The sequence below is a fragment of the Lepidochelys kempii genome, chromosome 1 (assembly GCF_965140285.1).
Source record: "Lepidochelys kempii isolate rLepKem1 chromosome 1, rLepKem1.hap1, whole genome shotgun sequence".
Lineage (NCBI taxonomy): Eukaryota > Metazoa > Chordata > Testudines > Cheloniidae > Lepidochelys > Lepidochelys kempii.
In genome coordinates this window covers 53864722-53889130 of record NC_136380.1, presented here as the reverse complement: position 1 = coordinate 53889130, position 24409 = coordinate 53864722, and the positions used below count along the sequence as shown (strand labels likewise).

The 24409-nt window shown below is 42.9% G+C and overlaps 1 protein-coding gene across 1 annotated transcript in view; it reads left to right on the top strand.

Moving 5' to 3' along the window:
- Positions 1-10426: 10426 nt before the first annotated feature.
- Positions 10427-24409, top strand: part of TRPC4 (transient receptor potential cation channel subfamily C member 4) — a 206463-nt gene continuing 192480 nt past the window's right edge. Inside the window, exon 1 of the mRNA XM_073342454.2 lies at positions 10427-10982. The gene's annotated coding sequence lies outside the window, so the exon portion shown is untranslated. The remainder of the gene's footprint in view (positions 10983-24409) is intronic.

Here is a 24409-nt window from a genome sequence, read left to right as displayed (position 1 = left end):
GTTACCCCTGGCTTCTCTGGAGTTGGTGCATCTCCATACAGCCCATCTGCCAGTGATCAGGGTGTGAGCAGTTGCACCCTATGCTTACAGGCAGAGGTCAGAGCCAATGTCAGAAATCAGAGCCAACAGTCAGGACTCAGTTACCTGGAGCAGGGCAAGGCCGGGGCTATCTCAGTCATGAAAAAGCCTTTGAGCAGCCACCCTGCTACTGCTGCTGGGCTTAAGAGCTGGTCTGTTGACTCTTCCAACCAATCAGGCTATGTAGCCAATCAGGCAGCCTACTATAGGCCAGCTGTACTTGTTAGATTGCCCAAAGACCGGCTCCAGACTGGATCTGCTGTAGGCCCCACTTCCTCAGACTATTGCCTGCATACAAATGAGAAGATCTAGCCCTTGGTATTGACATAAGTTATTAAACAGAAAAACTGAAATAAAATCACAGTGAGAGAAAACCATTATTATCCAATATAAACACAAATGCACCTCTCCCTGCCATTACTTGCTTCAGGTTTATCAGCAACACCCGGTGGGTGGCACCGAGTGCTGGAAGAACAAGCAGAGCAGCAGTTATGACAGGAATGATAAGGCAGGAGGAATTGTGAGAGACATTGAATTCCACTTCTAGCTTTACCAAGCAGCATTTTTATGGCAGGAAATGGTTAAACGACAGCCTGGAGGACTGTATAAAGCACTTCTGGGGAAGTGTGGGACTGATGAAATGACAGGGAAGCATAAGCCCTGATTCTGCAAGGAGGACTATGCAATTAGACCCTTTATGCTTCACTTCAGTAGGGTTCTGCAGGAGTGCAGGGACCCACAAGTTAATATCCGGTGGAATCAGACCGTCAGAGGACTGGTATTAGAAATAGAAGAGCTGTTTATGAGAAAATGCTACTAAACACTGATGGGATATTTGGGGTGACTGGTTAGATACTAGCAAGGGACAAACTTGGGGCCTTGATCCTGTTTCCATTGAAATTATTAGCAGAAGTGTCATTTACTTAAATGGGAAGAGAATTTAGCCCCTGGACAGATACTGGGGAAACTGATGGAAATTAGAGTAAGAATGAATTATTTGGAAATTGTATGGTCAGTATAATGAAAAACAGAATACTGTATAATGACAGAAGTATTTACAAGGCACCCTTGAGCAAGAAAACATATCTTGGGTTACATTAATGAATCTCTCTTTCTAAGAGTTGTGTGGGAGTTTTTGATAAATAGGGGTTAATGGTGTGTGTGTGTCTGAGAGTAGAAACAGTGAATTGTTCACAAGTCTCCTTCCTTTGTCATGCAGATGTGTAGTAACAGAATGATGTGGCTTGTTACACATATGTACAATGATTGCAAATTGTCTCCACAGCACCATCTATCGGTCTTTCATTGAGAATAATACCACGGAAAATGTGCTACTTAGAAACCATGTATCTGACAATTGATAGAATATAACCATCTTCGCTGCAGGCTTTCTCCCCCTGCTCTCTTTCCCTCTCCTCTCTATGCAATGTATACTAATATTACATAGGAGACATATTAGTATTCTAAATTCAGATAAGTGGAAATAACCTCTTTAAGATTACTCATTGTGCATTGGCCTGAAAATTTGGGGAACATGTTATTTTATTTTCCTGGTGTAGGAGATCTGACATGGTGTAGTAGAGCTCAGTATCTCTTCAGCATAAAATACAAAAAAAGGTTAAATAATGTCTTAAACATATTAAAATCAAAGAGATTATTTGCTGTTGTACTGTGAAAATTTCACAAAGCTACCTGTGGTATTCTGAAGTAATAACTATTATTAATAAAATGACTGGGTTCTGTTTGGATCATTTCTATCCAATGATAAACAAATGAAAAAGAACACGCAAAGGATATTACTCCACAATTGCTATTTGAAAGCAATTTTGGTCTTTTAAATCTCCATTAATATCTTCCTCACAGCCTCCTCATTTCCTACTGCTGTCAAAAGACTTGCATTTAAAAAAGCTACCTATTAAACATGGCTCTTGGGGTATCACCATTTGCATCTCCACATGAATAACAGGATGGACTATCAGGGATCCCTTATAGCAATGTACAACTGTTAACTCTTTATGTGCATGAAGAAATCTATATATATTGAGATTAACTACTGTCCTCAGAAATGCAATCATTACTGTGGTAATTGTCCATACTTACAGGCAAATCACACCAAATCTGAGTGAGAAAATTCCCTTTATGTATAGGTATTGTTATTATACTTACCACCATAGTATCTGAGGGCCTTATAAACAGAGTGAATGTAGCCTCTCTCAGCACTCCTATGAGGCAGAGAAGTATTATCTCAATTTTCCTGATAAGGTACAGAGAAGTTGAGTGACTTGTCTGTGGTCACACAAGAAGTATATAGCAAGCTGGGAATAGAACCCAGATTTCAGGCCCTAATTTTTCATAGTCTAGTATCCCATCCACATGATCATCCTTCTTCTGAAAAGGCAGAACATTTTGCAAAATGTCTCAAAGTTAGTCAAGAGTGAAATATTATCTTGCCAGCTGCAGAAAATATTCTACTAACATACAGAAACATATTACACATTTTCAAATTTATTAGCCCCAATCAAAAAACAAATCCCTATGTTGATTTTTCCCTCCTGTGAAAATTGCCTTTCACTTTCATTACAAATAGTACAAGATTTGAAGACAAAACAGTTTCTAGCATTGCTTCAGATATAGGTGTGTAAAAATGCACATGTTGTTTCAACAAATTAACTGCCAATTAAATATTAAGAATCAAATTGTCAAAAGGAACATTTAATGTCCTGATATTGCAAGCTGATCCACGCAAGTGGATTTCTGTGCCCATGTCTACGTTGCAATAAAAAAAACCCGGCCCAGAGCCCCAGAGCCCGGGACAGCTGACTCGAGTTTGCAGGCCTAAAAATAGCAGTGTATAGACATTCCAGCTTGGACTCCCAGGCTTTGAGAACTACCCCCATCGTGGGGTCTCAGAGCCTGAGCTCCAGTCTGAGCCCAAACATCTACACTTTCTAGCCCTGCAGCCCAAGAACTGCCAACCTGAGTCCACTGACCTGGGTCAGCCACAGCTGTGCTGTGGGTCTTTTATTGTAGTGTAGACATGCCTGAATCCCAGTGACATTGATACAACCTGGCACTTGTGAAAAGAGCCACCCTGGTCGGCCACAGTTTGCAGCATCAGAGTCTATATTTCTGTTCCCGAGTTGTATATACTGAAAATCCTCAAATCTCTTCATGCAAGCAATATTTGAGAGTGCAAGTTGGTTCATTCATAAATCTTGGCTGCACATATAAATCCCACCTTTTAGAAACACAAAAACTTGGTTATTCAAAACTGAACACATATAAAGACATGAAAAGGCAGGCATTCCATTTTGGGAACGAATTTAGGAAGCCACTCTGAAAATGTAGCCCAAAAATTAACTTAGATTAAAAGAGGGAAAAATGAGCTAACACAACCCTAATTGCCACCCCATACACATACACATTAAACCACGGGTCCCCAATGCACTGAGATGACATAGAGGGGCTTCCACATTAGAGGGAGGGGAGAATATTACTGCTTGGGGTCATGTCCCATCCTTCTCTGGAAAACTGGGCTCCTTTCTGTTCTTTTCCTGCCTTCTGTTTTGTTGCCTCAAGCACTGGGAGCTACAGGGAGAAGCAGGGACGCGGTGCGCTCAGGGGAGGAGGCGGAGGCAGAGAGGAGGTGAGTTGAGGTGGGGAGCTGCTGGTGGGTGCTCCAGTCCCAGAACACCAATGGAGTTGGCGCCTATGGGTACAATGAGCTTCTGTAAGGATCATTGCACTTTAACACACAAGTATCACTAGCTAACAGGAGAAAAATCAACCTCAATTTCTCCAAAAGCCAAGTAATTTGTAGCACACCCAGAAGTTTAACAGACCTGGACACCAATGAACTGAGGGAGAGGAGGAGGAGGAAAAAGGAAGTGAGTTCTAAAGACAGTGATTCATTACACAGAACACCCTACGGGTAGCTCCTTCTCATTTGTATTAAGGAGCACTACAGCTGGGGAATCGTCGGGGATCTCAGCTACAGCAGCATGGCACAGGGAGAGAGGCAGCCAAGTCCTGAGCCATTAAGGGTATGTCTACATAGCAATAAAACACCAGACAGCTGAGTCAGCCTTGTGGGGCTCAGGTTGCAAGGCTATAAAACTGCAATGTAGATGTCCAATTTCGGGCTTGGGCTAGAGCCTGGGCTCTGGGACCCTGCAACAGGAGAAGATGTGAGAGCCCAGGTTCCAGAGTGAGTCCAAATGTCTACACTGCAATTTTATAGCCCTGCAGTCCAAGCCTTGTGAGCTCAAGTTAGCTGACATGGGCCAGCCTCAGGTGTTTTATTGCAATGTAGACATACTCTTAGGGCTTTGTCATGGAGTGAGGATGGTTGCTCAATAATTTATGACTGCAGGTATGTTTAGATGCTAAGTGTCTGGACTCCACTATTCAGAACCACTTTGATGGCAACAGACTTCCACCGAGGCTCACCGTTTTGACCTAGTTTGGATTCAGTGAAAAAACAATGTCTTGATTCTCATTGGTTCCTGAATATTAATCTTATTATTTGGATTTCTACAATTATAAAAAGGGCTTCTATCCTGAGCTCGGTGCCCTGTCAAGTTAAAAAAATAAAACTAAATAGCAGCTTAACCCCAGGTTCAGCCCACAGAACTAAACCCCCTGAGAACATAACACACAAAAGTCCTCTCCTTCGAAGAGCCTGACAATCCTGGGGCAACCACAGAGGGAGCCAAGTCAGGCAGTGCCATGACCTGTAAGAGGATGTGAAATGTTTCCAAACCGTTTTCAAATAATGTTATTTAGAAAAGTCCTTCCATATGTATAATAAAAGCACTCCCCTAACACTGACAAATCCTGCTCCATGGTCTCTATTCATTCACTAAAAAGGACCTTTTCACAGGTATGCAATTTTAAAGGCTTTGGTTTTGAGCCCTAATCTGCATTTAAGCACAGAAATGGCAATACAGTACACTGCGTGGAAGAGAGAGCGTTAATAATATGGAAGGCCTGATGTGGGTTGGCTAGAGCAATTTACCCCACGCAAAAAGGACTATGGTTGGTGGAAATGCCTGGCAGGTAACAATAGAACTAATGGAATTAACTTGTTATGAATTTCAGAAATTAGACTAATAAAGAGCAGAAATGCTAATCTCTATTCTGTGCAATCATTTAGCCTCCGAAATAAAGATAGAAAAGCTCTGCACTGCAATTAGAGATAAGTATTGTATATCATAGTATTTTGCATTTTGTATTATTTTGCATAATAGTAATAGATCTATCTGTATATTTTAAATTGTATGGAAACAGCAAACACCTGAGGAAAACTTCCTCCTTTATGGCTTACCAATGAAAATGTAAAATGCATTTATACTGAATTGGTTAGAGAGATTATTTTAAATAAGTGTTGCAAATTCCTTTTTAATGCATTTTATTATGTAATAAATCTCCATTTTAGGGAGAATTTCACATTATATCCCTTTTAAATTTCATCTCTCCTATAAGAAATGTCTTTATTAATACAAAGGGCTAGGATGATCCTGACATTAAAGCACAGGAATCGGAATTAGACCTGCATTCTATTCTTGGCTATGTGAAGGACTTCCCACCTGAAATTAGGCAAGTCATGGGTTAACTTTTTCTATCCCTCAGTTTCCCCATCTGTCATATAAAGATAATGGACCATCTCCTCCGTGAGTGTAAACTGATGCAGCTTCACTGATTCCCTTGATAGAGCTCTGGTGCTTTACATCTGTAAAGATCTGCTCCATTAATTCTTACCTGCCTTCCAGTGCTGTTGGGAGGCTGAATTAATTAATATTAAGTGCTTTGGTATTCTCAGATTTTACACAAATGCAAACTTTCACTAAACTCTGGTTTCTGCCTGTTTATGAGTCCAGGAAACAAAACCAGTGATACATCCGGTGTTAGTTACACATATTTCAGGCACCAGAAAAAATAAGCAGCTTGGATGGTATTTCAAATACATAAAATCCGATAAGACCAGGAGTATCAGAAGTGATCAGCAGCTAACATATTAATGTGTTTTGAGGAGATTTTATCCTGAGGAGTGGAACTTGAGAAGGAGGGTCAGGGTTCAAGAGGGACCTGATTTCTTGTAACATTGTGGGCTTAGGAATGCAGGCCCAGCTAGGCTGCTACCCCACAAATTGTATTGCCTCAGCATATACACTGGCCTCTCAGTGTCTTCCCTATAACTCTGCTTTGTGTGCCATATTGATTACCACTAATGATAAAACTGGCACCTAGACATATGCTAGAAATAGCACAGCTTCATTTAGATGTGTAAAGACAAAAAGGGCCAAATCCTGCTGACCTTAATCAAAGGAGCAATTCCTTGAATTTCAGTGGAAATTCCCATAGGAATAAGACCAGCAGGATTTTATCCTGAAAATTAACTTCTTTGCAAATGGTAATCACTGGCGAGATGCACAGGGGATTGATAAGAGGTTATGATATGGAAAATGCCAAAAATTGTTAAAGCACATCTGTACTGGCTTAAAAAACTCCCCACATGGTTCAGTTCATCCCTGGAAATAGGAAATCTCACTTTGATACACATGCAAAGACAAGGGAATACTGATCATTAAAGGTCTCTTTGAAAGTGATAAATTAAAGACCTTTCATATGTGCAAAACAGAATTCTCTCTCTTTTAAGATAAAATATGGGAACATGGATTTAAAAAAAGGTCCTATTCCCCTCCTGCAAGTAAAGAGTAACTACCTCTGAAGGCAATGGCCTTCTCTACATGAAGAATTTGAAGCCGTATTCCTACCTTTGGTCTAGTCCCGTGCAGCACCCCCAGTGTTAGGAAAGACTGAAGCACAAATGTACAATGTGTGCAGGCATTTTTACCACTGTATCACCTGGACCTGCTCTGACATGGTGATGCCCTGATGTCCATTCTAAGTTAGCACTTCTACTCCAGTCCAGTGGCATGATTTTCCCTCCACGCTTCATCTCAGACTGTCTTTGCACTGCTATCTTTCTCCCAAATGTAATTTATATAGTTAGGAAGTAATGTGTTGAATTCAGCCTGGACGTAAGCAGGCGCAACTTGATTGGCCTCAGAGGAATTAGACCTGCTTATTGGCATGGCTGAATTTGGACCAATATACCTTGACCTCATCAGCATATTAGGTGAAGGATGAGGCAGAGGTCCACTGCTGTGTTTCTGCATTGCCTGCTGCTTCATACAACTTCCCAGGGGCCCTATTCTTTGCATGATAAGACCCCCACTGCCTACTTCTCCACTGAGAATTTTAGCAATTCCCTCACCAGTGGTCTAGCGCCAATGCATGATGCTAGCCTGGTGGAAGTGGCAGAGTAGAGCTGCATAGGGATTTTTATCACTGTGTCAACTAGATCTAGGTTTGGTCAACATTTGATGTTGCATGAAATCACCATCATTTCCCTTGTCTGTGCTGGCATCCTAGGGGCTGGAGAGCGTGTGCAAACTGCAGCCATTAATAACGCTGCTCATTGATGTTTGTTTTCAACAAAATCCCGCCCCCTTTAAAAAAAATGTTGCAATCCCCTCCTTTCTCTATTTTCAATGTGATAATCTGCAGTTGTGTATCTCAGCGCCAGAGGCTGGCCTCCCACACTGGGAGTCCCCATAGGATTCGAGAGAGCCCTGAGATGCAAGCAGGATGAGTGGCTATCAGGGCACCACCTCTGCCAGCACCATACTGAACACTGGGCAGGAAGACAATGGAGGAAGTGAGGCCCTGAGCATAGCCAGGCAGCCCTCTGTTTCTGTGGCACAGTGCCTGGCAGTGAGCGTGCATCCCTACATTTGTTGGCTTAGCCTATTTGCCATCACCAGCTTGTGCACACCACTGGACTGGACTAAGTGCCTGGGACTGTCACCTCCCCGCTGGTGGCGGCCATCCGGAGCTGTGTCTGCAGGGTTGAGTTAGGTTGGAGTCCTGACCAGACCAGCTCTTTACTCTCATGGTTCTGAATGGGGAGTAACAGGACCTGTCTTAACTCCACCCACATCTGTCTCTCCCTTTGCCTGGTCAGTCCAGAGAGCTGTCAGGTTATTGGAGATCAAGTGCCTGATGCATCCAAAAGGACGCGGAGGGGGTCCCAGGTCAGCGCTGAGCTATGCCCCTATTGCCATGACATTGGGTTTTAGTTTATTCTAGGCAATGCATTGCACCATCTGTAAAGTGCCCGCATGCAACTCCCCTGTTAGCCCTAGAAGGGACTTTCAGAAAGTTGTATCTCCAGGGATCTGCAGTCTGCAAAAAGAATGGGTCAAAGTGCATTTAAGTGTTTTCAGCTAGTTATTGGTGAAGCAAAACACAACTGATTTTTTTTATGAATACAAATTGACCCCAGTCTTTGACATAACGCTCCTGATGAATAGCTTCTGCAGCATGGCTGTGCCCAGGCACTGCTTTATGTCATCATGCTGTTTTAATACTTCCAAGAAGTGTTGGCTGGCTAGTTGGCCTTTCCCTTTAAGACTTTAGCAATGTTAGAACACACATGGTTGTGAGCTTTGAAAAACAAACAAACTGTGTTTCTAAATGGATGAGCTAACGCAGAATGAAACACCAAGACTTCATGTAGGGTTTGTGGTGCTAATTCTAGGTCTGCTTAAAAAACAGAGAGGAAATATTGTATATATTTTATGCAAAGGCAGGCTTTTTTATTATTTGTTTACTGTGGAAGTGTGGCAATTTCCTCACCTTAATCGCTGTACTGGCTACAGTAGAAGTTCTTTCTGCAAGTTGAGCAGGAGTTCAGAATCAGCTGGGATTTGATTTTAAGCAGGCAGGCTAGGAGGATGATTGAGTCTGAGGGCACAAGCTAAGTTAAGCAATGTAACTATGTAACTGACACTCGTCTGCCTGTGTTCCTTTCCCCCTGTAGAGTACAGCAGTGCACACTGTTCTCCTCAGGACCCAAACCCAGACTTAAGCACGTGGACTCCTTCCTTCTGCACATTGTCTTATTCCTAAGGGGTTTAACTTGGTGTTATAGGTATTGTCCTCATTTTGATTAAAGATGTAGGGAAATGGTGGGTTTTCCCTGGTCTAGGAGCTCTGATTAATTTGCAAACTGTATATAATTAATTTAGGCTTAAATAGAGACTGGGAGTGGATGGGTCATTACACAAAGTAAAACTATTTCCCCATGTTTATCCTCCCCACCCTGTTCTTGCCAACTGCTGGAAATGGCCCACCTTAATTATCACTACAAAAGGTTTTCTCCCCCCCCCCCTTTTGCTGGTAGTAGCTCATCTTAAGTGATCACTCTCCTTACAGTGTGTATGGTAACACCCATTGTTTCATGTTCTCTGTGTATATAAATCTCCCCACTGTATTTTCCACTGAATGCATCCGATGAAGTGAGCTGTAGCTCACGAAAGCTCATGCTCAAATAAATTTGTTAGTCTCTAAGGTGCCACAAGTCCTCCTTTTCTTTATGTGATTTTCTCTGGTATCTGAGTTTCGCGGGAAAAGTGACAGTTCTTGCATTAAAAGAGAACAGCCTCACTTTCAGCTGAAGTTTATCACACGCACTTCCATTGAAATGGTAACGGGTCAAGAAGGTCCGCAGCGGGGTAATTCTACACACACAGCAGGAAGGCAGCTAGCTAGCTACCGCTAAGAGAGAAACTATTCCAGAGGTTTCTTGCTTCTCAAAAGAAAGCAGCGGTTGAAACAATCTTACACTTCTGCAAGGTGCGATGTTACTGCAGCTGGGGATGATTGGCTCACCTTTATACTGTATGGTATACGAATGCATAATAATGAGTGCAAATATTGTAGAGTTTTATACTACTGCACCGACCCTTGTTTTTCGGGGGCGCAGAGAACCAAACGATTGTTTGCTGTTGTGTTTTCGTTGTGCATCTCAGGGCTTTGTCCATTCAGCTGTCACAGAAGGGTTTCTTTTCAGTCGCTGTTTCTGTGCTTTATTTTTTTTAACCAGTCCTTTTCGCTCTTCTTGGCGCACAGCTGAAAGGTGTAAGGACATTGATTGTTGGCTGTTCACGCCTGACTTCACTCCTGGACGTTTTTATAGAAAATAATAATAATAAAAAAATCAGCCTAAAACATTTGCAAAAGAAAGGAAAGGGTCACGCCAAACTGGCGAGGAATGCCTCTAGGCGGAGGGTGGCTGAGAGGCTGCAAGAGGCCACCTGCACCCATTGGAACGAAGCCTGCAGAAAGCTGGCTTTGCTCCTCGGTGGGGATTTCAGTATGATCCCCTGATTATCCTGCAGGCGGCGCTTTTAGGTATTTACGGTGCCTCCCCACCAGACCAAAAGAAAAAAAGTCCCTAGGAGAAGCAGCTCCGCCACACACCAAGGAGGGAAAGACAGAAAGAAATGATCGTGCGGGAAAGCTGACAGAAGAAACCAGCGCGAAGACAGTCCAAGGGGTGATCTCCTGTGAGAGGTATCTCTCCTGTGGCAGAGGTGTCTTAATACCGGAGAGCGGATCTCCTGGGCAGGAAAGCATCAAGTTCAGCTTATTTGTGTTCTTTTCCCTCTGATGTTCATGCCTCCCAGTTTCTCTTCCAACGGGAAACATTGCATGGGAAGGGACTGTTACTTTTTCCAGTCGGTATGGGATTCCCAGGAAGAGTAATGAGACACCACAATAAACAGCCCGGGAGGAATTTGCCACTCATCTGTTGCACTAAAGCGAAGCTACAGGCGCTGTCTCCTTGGGTGGAAGTGTTGAAGACCACCTGAATCGGGGGAGAGTGTCTGAAAGATGAAGAGAATAACATAGAAATGGGGAAAAGTGGATGAGGTGGGCGACTGCAAAAAAACCAAAACCATCCTAAATGGATTTAATTTATAAATGGAATTGAAATGTGCCCTGATAACAGTTGAAGTAAAAACGCTGGATAGCAACGCATGCATATAAACCAAGTAAGTTCTCACCCATTTTGGAATATTTTCTTCTTGACGCTTTGGTTTTATTGTTGTTCCTCTTAAGAGACGCCACCAATTACTGGAATTAACCAACTTTTGCCCAAATAAAAGCACGCGGTGACTACAGGGGTTTTGTACCCTCTTGGACCTAGCATTAAGCAACATTTAGGTTCCCCCCCTTCCCCCTGCTTTACATAACAAACGTGGCTTTTTTTTTTTTAATCGCAATCAGTTTAATTGTTGACATTGTAGAAAGTGCCATCGTTTGGATTATTGCAAGTGAAGTCTGACACCTGCAGGATAACTGAGTATATGAAAAAAACGGAAGGGAAACAGTTTTGTGACGACGACGAGGTGGTTCAGAAGTCGCTGGTAGACAGAATCGGGGGGGAGGGGGGGGGTTGCGTTTGCGATGCTCATAATGTGAACCAATGGATTTATGCAGAAGGCTAATTCTTTGAGACAGGGCTTTCCGGAAGGCGAGTGAAGCTGTTTAACTGGACAGAGACTGGTTGTAGAGTTAGCATGCATGTGCCTATAAGGTATAGCGGAGAGCAGCTAAGGGACCATGACCCACAGCCGTTCAGGTGAGGGCTCAGAGTGTATCAGAAATCACCTTTGTCTCATTTTAGACTTTGAATTTCGCTCACATATATTATTATTTGGCTACGGAGGTGCATAAGACAGCGCTTTCAGAAAAAAAAAAATGGTCCCACCCCAGGTACAGTGCTTGACTATGACAACTATCAGGCTATAGCAAAATATTTTTTCATGGGTTACCAACCTTGTAACTGCTAACACTCAACCTCTTGGAAGGCAGTTGTAGGGCCATTGACAGGCCATTTTTTCTTTTTTTAGGCATGCTGAACTTTCTGAAACTATGATGTAATAAAACTGCAGCACTTCAGTAACAGCATATTTTCACGTAGGAAAGGATGAGTGATTAGTGTTCTAATAATAATTTATCAGCTAAAAGCATGGGGATATCACAATAGAGTTTTAGTAGGACGTCATTTCCAGACAAGTAGCAACTCTGTGGGCTGTTTCTTTATCCTGCTATCAACTTGCTATCAGGAAGAGTTACTTCTTTCCCCGATCTGTCTTTGAAGCTTTGATACATCAGTTTTCCTATTTATCCTGACATTGTGAAGTTAAACATTGTTTCAGTTCTGAAAATCAAAGTTGATGGGGAACAACTGCACACCAAGTGCAGCAAATTTCAGGTACATCTTGTATTTTTTCAACCTTAAAGTATTGTGGTTTTTTTTAATTTAATTTTTTCCTACTAACCATTGCTACTATAAAATCCTGGAAAAAAAACATAAAGAGAATCTGGTGTGAGGAGAGAGTGTGAGGTTGATGGCAAATGAACATGATGAAAATGAGCCTGATAATGACTTATATGGTAAACAAACTGACTGAAGGAATTCACCCATGCATTGAATTTACATTTTCAAGCTCCTGAATATTTTGGCTATTTTACAGTAGTCATAATTCTGTTGAAAAGAAGCAGTTGAACCTTAAATAAACACTGACAGAAAATTTATACTAAGTAAGGGTTGAATTGTAAAATCCACTGTGATTGGCAAGACCTGCAGCTTTGTTGTTGTATTGTTATTATATTTTACAAGGCAGTGTCACTAATTTTTTTATTTGTTTTACTGGAATCAAATGAGTGAGTCCGTGTTCGCATGGCAACTGAAATTTATATTTATCCAAAGGTGCCTGATAAAAGAAGTAGTGGCAGTTCTTCCTGAACTAAAATATCTTCTAGCTAGAAGTAAATAGAAATGCTACTCCAAAATGCTTTCTGGTTAGTAGGCACTTCTAAAAAATTAAAATAAAAAGAGACCACAAAACAGAGTTCAGACAATATATTCAGAGAAGGATAGTTTCGTTATGATAAATGCATCCACATAAACTCTATGTAATATAGCATGTACACAGTTAAACAGTAATAAGTCACTAGGACCAGATGGTATTCACCCAAGAGTTCTGAAGGAACTCAAATGTGAAATTGCAGAAGTACTAACTGTGATATGTAACCTATCATTTAAATCAGCTTCTGTACCAGATGACTGGAGTATAGCTAATGAGATGCCAATTTTTAAAAAAGGCTCCAGAGGAGATCATGGCAATTACAGGCCAGTACAAGCCTAACTTCAGTACCAGGCAAATTGCTTGAAACTATAGTAAAGAACAGAGTTATCAGACACACAGATGAACACGATTTGTTGGGGAAGAATCAACATGATTTTTATAAAGGGAAATCATACCTCACCAATCTACTAGAATTCTTTGAAGGGGTCAATAAGCATGTGGACAAGGGTGATTCAGTGGATATAGTGTACTTAGATTTTCAGAAAGCCTTTGACAAGGCTTTTAAGCAAAGTCAGGGAAGGTCCTCTCATGGATCAGTAACTGGTTAAAAGATAGGAAACAAAGAGTAGGAATAAATGGTCAGTTTTCAAAATGGAGAGAGGTAAATAGTAGTGTCTCCCAGGGGTTTGTACTGGGACAGTCCTATTCAACATAATCATAAATGATCTGTAAAAAGAGGTAAACAGTGAGGTGGCAAAATTTGCAGATCATAGAATATCAGGGTTGGAAGGGACCTCAGGAGGTCATCTAGTCCAACCCCCTGCTCAAAGCAGGACCAATCCCCAACTAAATCATCCCAGCCAGGGCTTTGTCAAGCCTGACCTTGAAAACCTCAAAGGAAGGAGATTCCACCACCTCCCTAGGTAACGCATTCCAGTACTTTACCACCCTCCTAGTGAAAAAGCTTTTCCTAACATCCAGGGATGAAAGTAACTGAGGCCACTTACCGGTAGGGGTGGGACAGCTCCGGCCTCCAGAAGGGGCGGGGACTCGGGTAGAAGGGGCGGGCCTGGGGGAGTCAGCGTCCCCCAGCCAGCCCTTCCAGTTTGGCTGGCCCGCGCCGCCCCGGGCTCCTGTGTTGATTTAAAGGGCCTAGGGCTCCGGATGCCGCTGCCACCGTAGCAGCAGTGGTGTCTGGAGCCCCGGGCCCTTTTAAATCGCCGGCCCCAGGGCAGCTGCTCCCTTTGTCGGCGGCCGGGGGGGCCAAAAGGGGCAGGAGAGTTAAAGCGCTGCAGGGTCCTTTGCCGCGGCCCCGCCGACGGGAGGGCGCAGCAACATAAAAGCGCGGCGGCGGTAAAGGACCGTCCTTAAAGCGCTGCTGCGGCAGTGCTTCAATGTCCCTGCCCCTTTTGTCTCCCCTGTTGGCGGCCCTGCTGGGACGGACCCGACCAGCGGGGCCGCCGACAGGGGGAAGGGGCAGGGACATTAAAACACTGCTGTGGCAGCGCTTTAAGGATGGTCCTTTGCCAGGGCAGCGCTTTAACGTTGCTGCCCCTTCCCCCCTCTCCGTCGATGGCCTGACCAGTACAGACCCTACCAGCAGGGCATCGACAGGGGAGGCAAAAGGGGCAGGGACATTAAAGCGCTGCCGCGGAAACGCTTTAATGTGGGCTGGGTATGGGCCGGTGCGGTTCTTACCAGTACACAGTACCGGCCCCTGCCGGCTCACTTTCACCCCTGCAAACATCCAACCTAAACCTCCCCTGCTGCAACTTGAGACCATTACTCCTCGTTCTGTCATCTGCTACCACTGAGAACAGTCTAGATCCATCCTCTCAGGTAGTTGAAAGCAGCTATCAGATCCCCCCTCATTCTTCTCTTCTGCAGACTAAACAATCCCAGTTCCCTCAGCCTCTCCTCATAAGTCATGTGTTCCAGCCCCTTAATTATTTTTGTTGCCCTCCGCTGGACTCTTTCCAATTTTTCCACATCCTTCTTGTAGTGTGGGGACCAAAACTGGACACAGTACTCCAGATGAAGCCTCACCAATGTCGAATAGAGGGGAATGATCACGTCCCTTGATCTGCTGGCAATGCTCTTACTTATACAGCCCAAAATGCCGTTAGCCTTCTTGGCAACAAGGGCACACTGCTGACTCATATCCAGCTTCTCATCCACTGTAACCCCTAGGTCCTTTTCTGCAGAACTGCTGCCTAGCCACTTAGTCCCTAATCTGTCTAGCCACTTGGTCCCTAGTCTGGTGCATGGGATTCTTCCATCCTAAGTGCAGGACTCTGCACTTGTCCTTGTTGAACCTCATCAGATTTCTTTTGGCCCAATCCTCTCATTTGTCTAGGTCCCTCTGTATCCTATCCCTACCCTCCAGCATATCTACCACTCCCTCCCAGTTTTAGTGTCATCTGAAAACTTGCTGAGGGTGCAATCCACGCCACCCTCCAGATCATTAATGAAGATATTGAACAAAACCGGCCCCAGGACCGACCCGTGGGGCAATCCACCTTGATCCCGGCTGCCAACTAGACAAGGAGCCATTGATCACTACCCATTGAGCCCGATGATCTAGCCAGCTTTCTATCCACCTTATAGTCCATTCATCCAGCCCATACTTCGTCAACTTGCTGGCAAGAATACTGTGGGAGACCGTATCAAAAGTTTTGCTATTGTCAAGGAATAACACATCCACTGCTTTCCCCTCATCCACAGAACCAGTTATCTCATCATAGAAGGCAATTAGGTTCGTTAGGCATGACTTGCCCTTGGTGAATCCATGTTGTCTGTGCCTGTTCACTTTCCTGTCCTCTAAGTGCTTCAGAATTGATTCCTTGAGGACCTGCTTCATGATTTTTCCAGGGACTGAGGTGAGGCTGACTGGCCTGTAGTTCCCTGGATTCTCCTTCTTCCCTTTTTTAAAGATGGGCACGACATTAGCCTTTTTCCAGTCGTCTGGGACCTCCCCCGATCGCAATGAGTTTTCAGAAATAATGGCCAATGATTCTGCAAACACATCTGCCAACTCCTTTTGCACGCTTGGATGCAGTGCATCCAGTCCACTGGACTTGTGCTTGTCCAGCTTTTCTAAATAGTCCTAAACCACTTTTTTCTCGACAGAGGGCTGGTCACCTCCTCCCCATGCTGTGCTGCCCTGTGCAGCAGTTTGGGAGCTGACCTTGTTCGTGAAGACAGAGCCAAAAAAAGCAGAGTACATTAGCTTTTTCCACATCCTCTGTCACAAGGTTGCCTCCCTCATTCAGTAAGGGGCCCACACTTTCCTTGACTTTCTTCTTGTTGCTAACATACCTGAAGAAACCCTTCTTGTTACTCTTAACATCTCTTGCTAGCTGCAACTCCAGGTGTGATTTGGCCTTCCTGATTTCACTCGTGCATGCCTGAGCAATATTTTTGTACTCCTCCCTGGTCATTTGTCCGATCTTCCATTTATTGTAAACTTTTTTGTGTGTAAGATCAGCAAGGATATCATTGTTAAGCCAGGCTGGTTGCCTGCCATATTTACTAATCTTTCTACACATCGGGATGGTTTGTTTGTGCAACCTCAATAAGGATTCTTTAAAATACAGCCAACTCTCCTGGACTCCTTTCCCCCTCATGTTATTCTCCCAGGGGATCCTGCCCATCAGTTCCCTGAGGGAGTCAAAGTCTGCTTTTTTGAAGTCCAGGGTCCGTATTCTGCTGCTCTCCTTTCTTCCTTGTGTCAGGATCCTGAACTCGACCATCTCATGGTCACTGCCTCCTAGGTTCCCATCCACTTTTGCTTCCCCTACTAATTCTTCTCGGTTTGTGAGAAGCAGGTCAAGAAGAGCTCTGCCCCTAGTTGGTTCCTCCAGCACTTGCACCAGGAAATTGTCCCCTACACTTTCCAAAAACTTCCTGGATTGTCTGTGCACTGCTGTATTGCTCTCTAAGCAGATATCAGGGTGATTGAAATCTCCCATGAGAACCAGGGCTTGTGATCTAGTAACTTCTGTTAGTTGCCGGAAGAAAGCCTTGTCCACCTCATCCCCCTGGTCCAGTGGTCTATAGCAGGCTCCCACCATGACATCACCCTTGTTGTTCACACTTCTAAACTTAATCCAGAGACTCTCAGGTTTTTCTGCAGTTTCAAACCGGAGCTCTGAGCAGTCACACTGCTCTCGTATATACAATGCAACTCCCCCATCTTTTCTGCCCTGTCTGTCCTTCCTGAACAGTTTATATCCATCCATGACAGTACTCCAGTCATGTGAGTTATCCCACCAAGTCTCTGTTATTCCAATCAAATCATAATTCCTTGACTGTACCAGGACTTCCAGTTCTCCCTGTTTGTTTCCCAGGCTTCTTGCATTTGTGTATAAGCACTTAAGATAATTCGCTGATCGTCCCGCTTTCTCTGTATGAGGCAGGAGTCCTCCCCTTTTTCACTCTCCTGCTCGTGCACTTACCTCAAGGCTTTGATGATACAACACTACTCAAGATGGTTAAGTTCAAAGCAGCCTGAAAAGAGTTACAAAGGGATCTCACAAAACTGGGTGACTTGGCAACAAAACGGCAGATGAAATTCAGTGTTGATAAATGCAAAGTAGAAAACATTAGAAAACATAATCCCAACTATGCATATAAAATGATGGGATCTAAATTAGCTGTTACCACTCAAGAAATAGATCTTGGAGTCATTGTGGATAGTTCTTTGAAAACATCCCTTCAATGTGCAGTGGCAGTCAAAAAAGCCAAGAGAATGTGGGGAATCATTAGGGAAGGGATAGAAAATAAGAACGAAAATATCATATTGTGTCTATATAAATCCATGGTATGGCCACATTTTGAATATTGCATACAGATGTGGTCGCCCCATCTCAGAAAATGTATTGGAATTTGAAAAGGTACAGAAAAAGGCAACAAAATTTAGTGGGGATATAGAACAGTTTCCATATGAGGAGAGATTAATAAGACTTGGACTATTCAGCTTGGAAAAAAGATGACTAAGGTGGGATATAATAAAGGTCTATAAAATCATGACGGGTGTGGAGAAAGTAAATAAGGAAGTGTTATTTACTCCTTCTCATAACACAAGAAGTAGGGGTCATCAAATGAAATTCAGAGGCAGCAGGTTTAAAACAAACAAAAGGAAGTATTTCTTCACACAATGCACAGTTTATCTATGGAACTCTTTGCCAGAGGATTCTGTGAAGGCCAAGAGTATAACTTATTTCAAAAAAGAATGAGATAAGTTCATGGAGGATAGGTCCATCAATGGCTATAAGCCAGGATGGATGGGGTGATGTCCCTAGCCTCAGTTGCCAGAATCTAGGAATGAGCAACAAGGGATGGATCACTTGATGATTACCTGTTCTGTTCATTCCCTCTGAAGTACCTGGCATTGGCCACTGTCGGAAGACAGGATACTGGACTAAATGGGCAATTGGTCTGACCCAGAATTGCTGTTCTTATTTAGTGTAAGTCCTACATCACATTACAAAAAAAAAATTATCGTAGAGCATGCTTTATCAGGCACTTAAATACTCTAGTGGTAAGGGACATTTCACTTCCTAGATTGATTCCTTTATGGAAAGAATGGACCTGAATAGTTTAAACAAACTTGCCTACACAATATATCCAGATTTCATATAACATAGCACTATCCACCACAGCAGCCAGTTTTCTGTGAAGAAAGAAGCTGGATATCACAGTGATAGGTGCCTTGGAAATATTGAAGAAAGATGGATAACTCTTAGGATCTGATCCTGTAGACCTTATTGAGACAAAAGGAAGGATTGGACCCCAGGTTTCATCACCAAAATAATTTAAGGATTCTATTCCCCATCCATGGAAGATACTGGCAAAACTTCTTAGGGTGTAGGACGGGGCCCTAAGACAGAATTATTGCTGTATCTTTCCCCATATCTTTTCTTTCTGTTCAGATTGTCAGAGAGATTACTCCAAAGACAATCAAAACATACAGATGGATGTCTCTTAAATTCAACCCTACTCTCCTTCTATTGATGCTGACACCATTTCTTCTAGTAGCTGGTCTCCCTTTTCAGAAGACAGTCCATGAAGAAAGCATTCAGTCCCTCAGTACCTTTTCCTGCTTAAGGCCCAACACTGCCAGGGCCACGCTCCTCACCTGGCAGGATTGTGATCATCATTTTGAATATGCCAGGGCCAAAATATGTTGCCTGTTAACACACATGATAATGAGCAATAGCACTCCCTTTTTAATAAAGGTTAGTTTGCGTTAGACCACTAAGGCCAACCCATCAAGTACTTGTTCAAGATGACTTGTAGAAGAAGCTATGTGGCCCAGAGAGCTAAAGTACTAGCCTCTCTCTTCCAGAGATATCTGTTTAAATCCTAATTTAGGTGGCAAGTAAAAAGTGCGTTTGTCTTGTCCAACACCTGTGGAGATTTGTCTCTATCCCCCAAACACTATGTCGTTTGGCAGCCTCTTCTCAGGAAGATATGTGGGACTGGTGCAGCTGAAGTGCTGCAGGTCAGGATTGGAGTTTACTGGCAAAACAGTAGGGAAAGTCCTGCGCATCACCAATCTGTGTGACATTTGACCAGATAGGCTGTGCTATTATCCCCTTACTTCCTCAGGGCTACGTTCCCTTTTCAAATGTTAATTCAAAAAAGAAACAGATTTGCACTGGATCTGAAAAGACAACACGGAAGCTGCTAGAAAAGGCTTAATTATAGCATATTTTGAGACAAAGTAAACAAGAATGGAGGGGGGAGGCATTCACAGCAGTTGTTCTACTCAGACTAGAGCACATAATGGCTTTATTTATTGTCAGATGTATTATTATCTCTGGTCTTCTATGTGATTTCAAATCCAAGCTATGTTGGTTTACAATATAGCTGCTTCATCAGCCATTAGTTTTAAAATTACTAAAAGCAAGACAATCTAGACTTAAGATGAAAATTTGCTTTTAGTTTACCCCTTTGTAGCCATATTTTGCATCAGTGTATGGTATTAAAAATCAGTCCTTTTTTTTTAAAAGCCCCGGACTCGTTGAGGCAGAGGAAAGACAGACTTCTGCCCTTAGCTCTGATCTGAGTGATTTAACATAGACTTTGATTATATTCTGCTTATTGAGATATGATATTGCTGAACAGTTCCTTGTGGTGTAATACACTGTAAATAAAAAGGCTCTAAAAAGTGAACACACATAAAGGGCTAATAAATTAAAGCTACTTTTTTGTAACAAAAAAGCAAGGGACATCCAGGCAGAAATTCTTTCTAGGTACATTAAATGTTTGACTAATGCAACTTGAAACTGGCAAGGTAAGAAAGCACTGAAATAGGAGTTAAATACTTTGCACAGCAAGGTTTACAAGGTAATGAAAGATTATCAGGATGCTGCAGAGAAGAAAAGTAATTAATATACCTCCGTGTAGGTCATTTTCATCCCTGCAGCGCTGGGCCATTTCACAGCTTAAATTCCAGAAGTGCTGCTTCTACTTTTAAAAAAAATGTATTTCTTATTCAGATAGTGCAAGAGGTGTGCTAAAAATGTCACAGAATAAGTGCGTATAAAATAAGATTTGTCTTTCTTTCCAAATTATTTTGAAAGTGGATTTTAGGAAAAGAGCTTCTGAACATTTTCTGGGTTTAATTTTTCTCAAATCAAATGTTCGAGAGCCTGAGCCGTCCAAAGCTAACTTCTGCATCTGTGAGCCAGAAGCTCTGGAAGCTTCCTTGGTTCATAGATTTATAGATTTCCAAGGCCAGAAGGGACCATTGTGATTATCTAGTCTGACCTCCTGTATAACACAGGACAGAGAACTTCCCCAAAATAATTCCTAGAGCCAGGCAGGCTACACTTGTCTGAACATATCTCCCTGTGTCTATGGTATACAGGATTAGGTGCTCAAATACTATGATAATGAATGGGAAACTGATAAGTATGATTTTTTTTTATTAGGCTTTTCTGCGGTAGAGTCTATGAGGCCCCAGCACTCCATTCTCCTGGACTGGATCCATCCTTGTGGTGATCTCCCCTGTGATCTAACTGTTGTTTTAGTGTCTAGTGGTGACTTCTCCATCCCAAGATATCACCTCTATGAATTCCCAGAAGGTTCAATTTCTTTGGGCTCTCTTCTTTCATCTTCACCCTTTTTCCCTTTCTGTCATTTTCTCTCTATTTGTCTTTACATGAAAGATAGCTGGAGATATCCCTGGATATTTAAGTGATTCCTCCTTCTCAACCTTAACTTTGATCAAGTAAGCGTGTGGCTTTTATTTCAACAGTCAGCCAAATATCTCACGTGCAAAAGTGAATCTGCTGAATGAGCAGGAGGAGCACTGCCAAAAACAACCTTAACTCCAGATCTCCTGTTTACATCCACTAAGCGAGACTGTTTCCACTTGCATAAAACCAGAGCATCCAGGCTGTATGGGTCATGGGTCCAGAGCAGCTGGGGAGATGGAATCTACCACTACTGCAGCCTAGAACCAGGGTTCAGACCTGTGGTTCATCCCTTCCCTTCCCAACCTTTGAGAGCTGCCAAAGGAAATTTCACCTATTGTTTATAACTGTGCGGTCACACTTAAAACTCACCTCTCACTTTTCTCCCCACATTCTCTGATGTCCAAATCTCATACAAAGTTATTCAGGGAACACATTATGTACATCTCAAGAAGCAGACCATTGGCTCACCAAGTCTCGTGAACAGATAGTTGTGCCCCATGGTGCAAAGTCACAAGCATCTTCTCTGCTTAAGTAGCCCTGACTGGCCAGCTTTTATGGTTATGCACCCTCTGCATGCTCTCAAACCTGCTGCAGGCCATATAGAACAAAAAGTGGGCATGGCTTTTGTTGGTTTTCAGTTTCTGAAAATTTGTCTGTGATGGGGTGTTCATCCCCATGCTAGCCTAGAAGGGGGTGATGAGGCTGAGAAGTGGCCAATTAACCAGATAAGCCACAGCCGAGGTGGCCTGTGTAACCCCTGAATGATGATGGAACCCAGCTGAGAAGAACTGAAGTGGCTAGTATAAAGCCAGGAAGTTGGCAGCAGAAGGAGGCCACAGTGAGGGCTCTGGAGGAAAGGAAGGAAATATAGGGGCAGAGCTCAGGGAAATGGCAGTTTAGATGGTGCCGACATTGGCTGCTGATTAGAAGGACCCAGAGATGGAACCTCGAGTAGAGAGTGAGCCCAGGTTCCCCTACCAGCCACTGGGGAAGTGGCACAGTCCTGGCAGTGTGGGAGAAGACCACCACTTTTGGATGGACAGACTTTTATAACCCCCAGAAGGGAATAACACACAGTGACCTGGCTGAGGGCCAATACAATGAAGAGAGAGGACCCTGAGTCACAGAGAGAGAGAGAGGCAGCAGGATGCACGAATGAGTGACAGAAGGGGGTGTTGGACCTGGAAGGAACTCCTTCCCAGAACAGCCAGAAGGAGGCACCCCAGTGTTGACCGTGCCCAATACCCATGTAGAACATTTAAAAATCAGAATGCTCCAAGTATCAATTTTAAGAATCAACAAAAATAAATCTCCACCCTTGAATCCAAATAAACATGATACTCATTTCATCTGCTCCCGCTCCTAGTGAATGGCTCAGGAAAACAGATGGCTGTGCTACTTAGTATGATGCCCAGCATATTTGGGTTCTTTCAGACCAAGGAATCGGTAGTGAATTCCACAATCAAAGGCCCTGCACTGAAACCCACCACAACCAGCTGCCAAATATTAAAATCTGGAGGCTGTGAACTCAAGCCATTGGACATCTCTATCTTCATGGCAGTAGATTTGGATGGGGAAGGGGAGGTCTTTTAGGTATGCTGGACCCTAGCCATATAGGGTTTTAAAGAATGAGGCCAACAATTTGAATTGAAACCAGAAGTGAAGAAGAAACCAATGTAGTGTCTGGAGAAGTGATATATTTTTCCTATATGGTCAATATGTTTAGGCAGATAAATTCCCACATTCTGCATCTGCTATAGATTCCAAATGATCTTCAACTCTACCCATGTGTAGAGCAGACTGTAGTTATCCAATATGAAAATGAAAAAGGCATGGATGTCAATAGCAAGATCTACGTTGAAGAGAAATAGTCACTATTATCTGACCAAATGCAGATTTAAAGATTTGCCTTATCTTCCTTGCACCCATTTCTCTAGGTCAGGACAAAAACTAGAATGTTAATTGTCCTTGTCTGGGGAGAAAAATGTAAAGGCATTCCTTACTCAGCATGTATTTTATCTTTAGTAGACTAGAAAACTGGTGTCATATCTAAGAAGTGTACTGGACCACACAGAGAGCAAGAACTTAGTCCTAGGACAATTTCATCTTCTTCTATATTGCTATAGACTTCTGGCAACTCATTATGAAAACAGAAATGCTGTAAATACAGCTGCTGTTTGTTACTAAATATTTTCTTATTAAAACATTTCCTTTTTAAAAAGTGGGAAAGTCCCACTTACATTTTCCATCGGGGAACTGAATTAACAGCATTGGTAGTGTGTGCATTTTGGGGGATATTGTGTCTGATTCAAAACTCACGTATAGTAAATATGTATACAGAGAATTTCAGCAAGAATGTTTGTGCTGACAAATCCACAAGCTGTGGAAAGGGATTTCTAGGCAAACTGTTTCCTAGGCAAACTAAATCAGTGACAGAGTCCTGTCCTCTTCTGCAGGATGTGCTTGATCCTCACCCACCAGTGTCAAAACTCCCATTGACTTCAGATGTACAGGGTCTGGCCTTCCAACCATAGCATTGTAAATACAGCATACCAAACGAGTGCAAGCACCCTGTCATCTGTTCTCAGAGTGAGTTAAAATTCATGTGAGGACAGGTTAGCTAGACTAAAATGTGGTGTTCTGTGCGTATGTGGGAAATTCACCCCTCTGCAAAGTGCCAACACAAAGACTATGCACCATCTAAGAAAACTTCAGATTTTTTTCATCAAAAACCTCAACTGGAAAGTTTTCAGCTGCACTCAGACTCATTAAAAAGTCTAAATTTTCTATGGAACCCCCCTCCACCATTATCCAGTCAGATCTAGCGTGGACCCTGCATTGGCTGCTCAAATCCCGCCTCTTGCAAAGAAGAGTTGCACTACCTACATTGTATTCAGTCTGCCTATGTGCAAAGGCGTCTAGCCTTTGCAGATGCTCTCAAGAGCGTGTTTCCCCCGCCCCCCTACAACCTACCGTAGGCCACTGAATACTTGGTTACAGCTAAAAATATTATCTTTGGGTTCTCAGGTGGTGATATCCTTGCTTTTATCTCTAGCTATGTGGAGTTGCTTGTTCATAATATATCATTTCCTGGTAAATCCTCTTGTTAAACTTGACTGCTGACTACTGTGGCATCCTCTGTTCGAGAGGAATTAAAATATCTCATTTCCATTTTGTTTCGATGCAATTTTATTTAAACTAGGAGAGAGAATGTTGGATTTCATTTTGGATAATAATCCTTTAAGACAAGCTGTGCTGCAATCAGCCAACAATACCAGATTTTAAAAATGTTGTTTATACTGATATAATCAGCTTGTTTTTTACATTTAACTTATTTGTATAGAGTGGTTGAACCTGCAAAGTATTCACAGCTGTAAAATTTAGGCTAAAAAATTC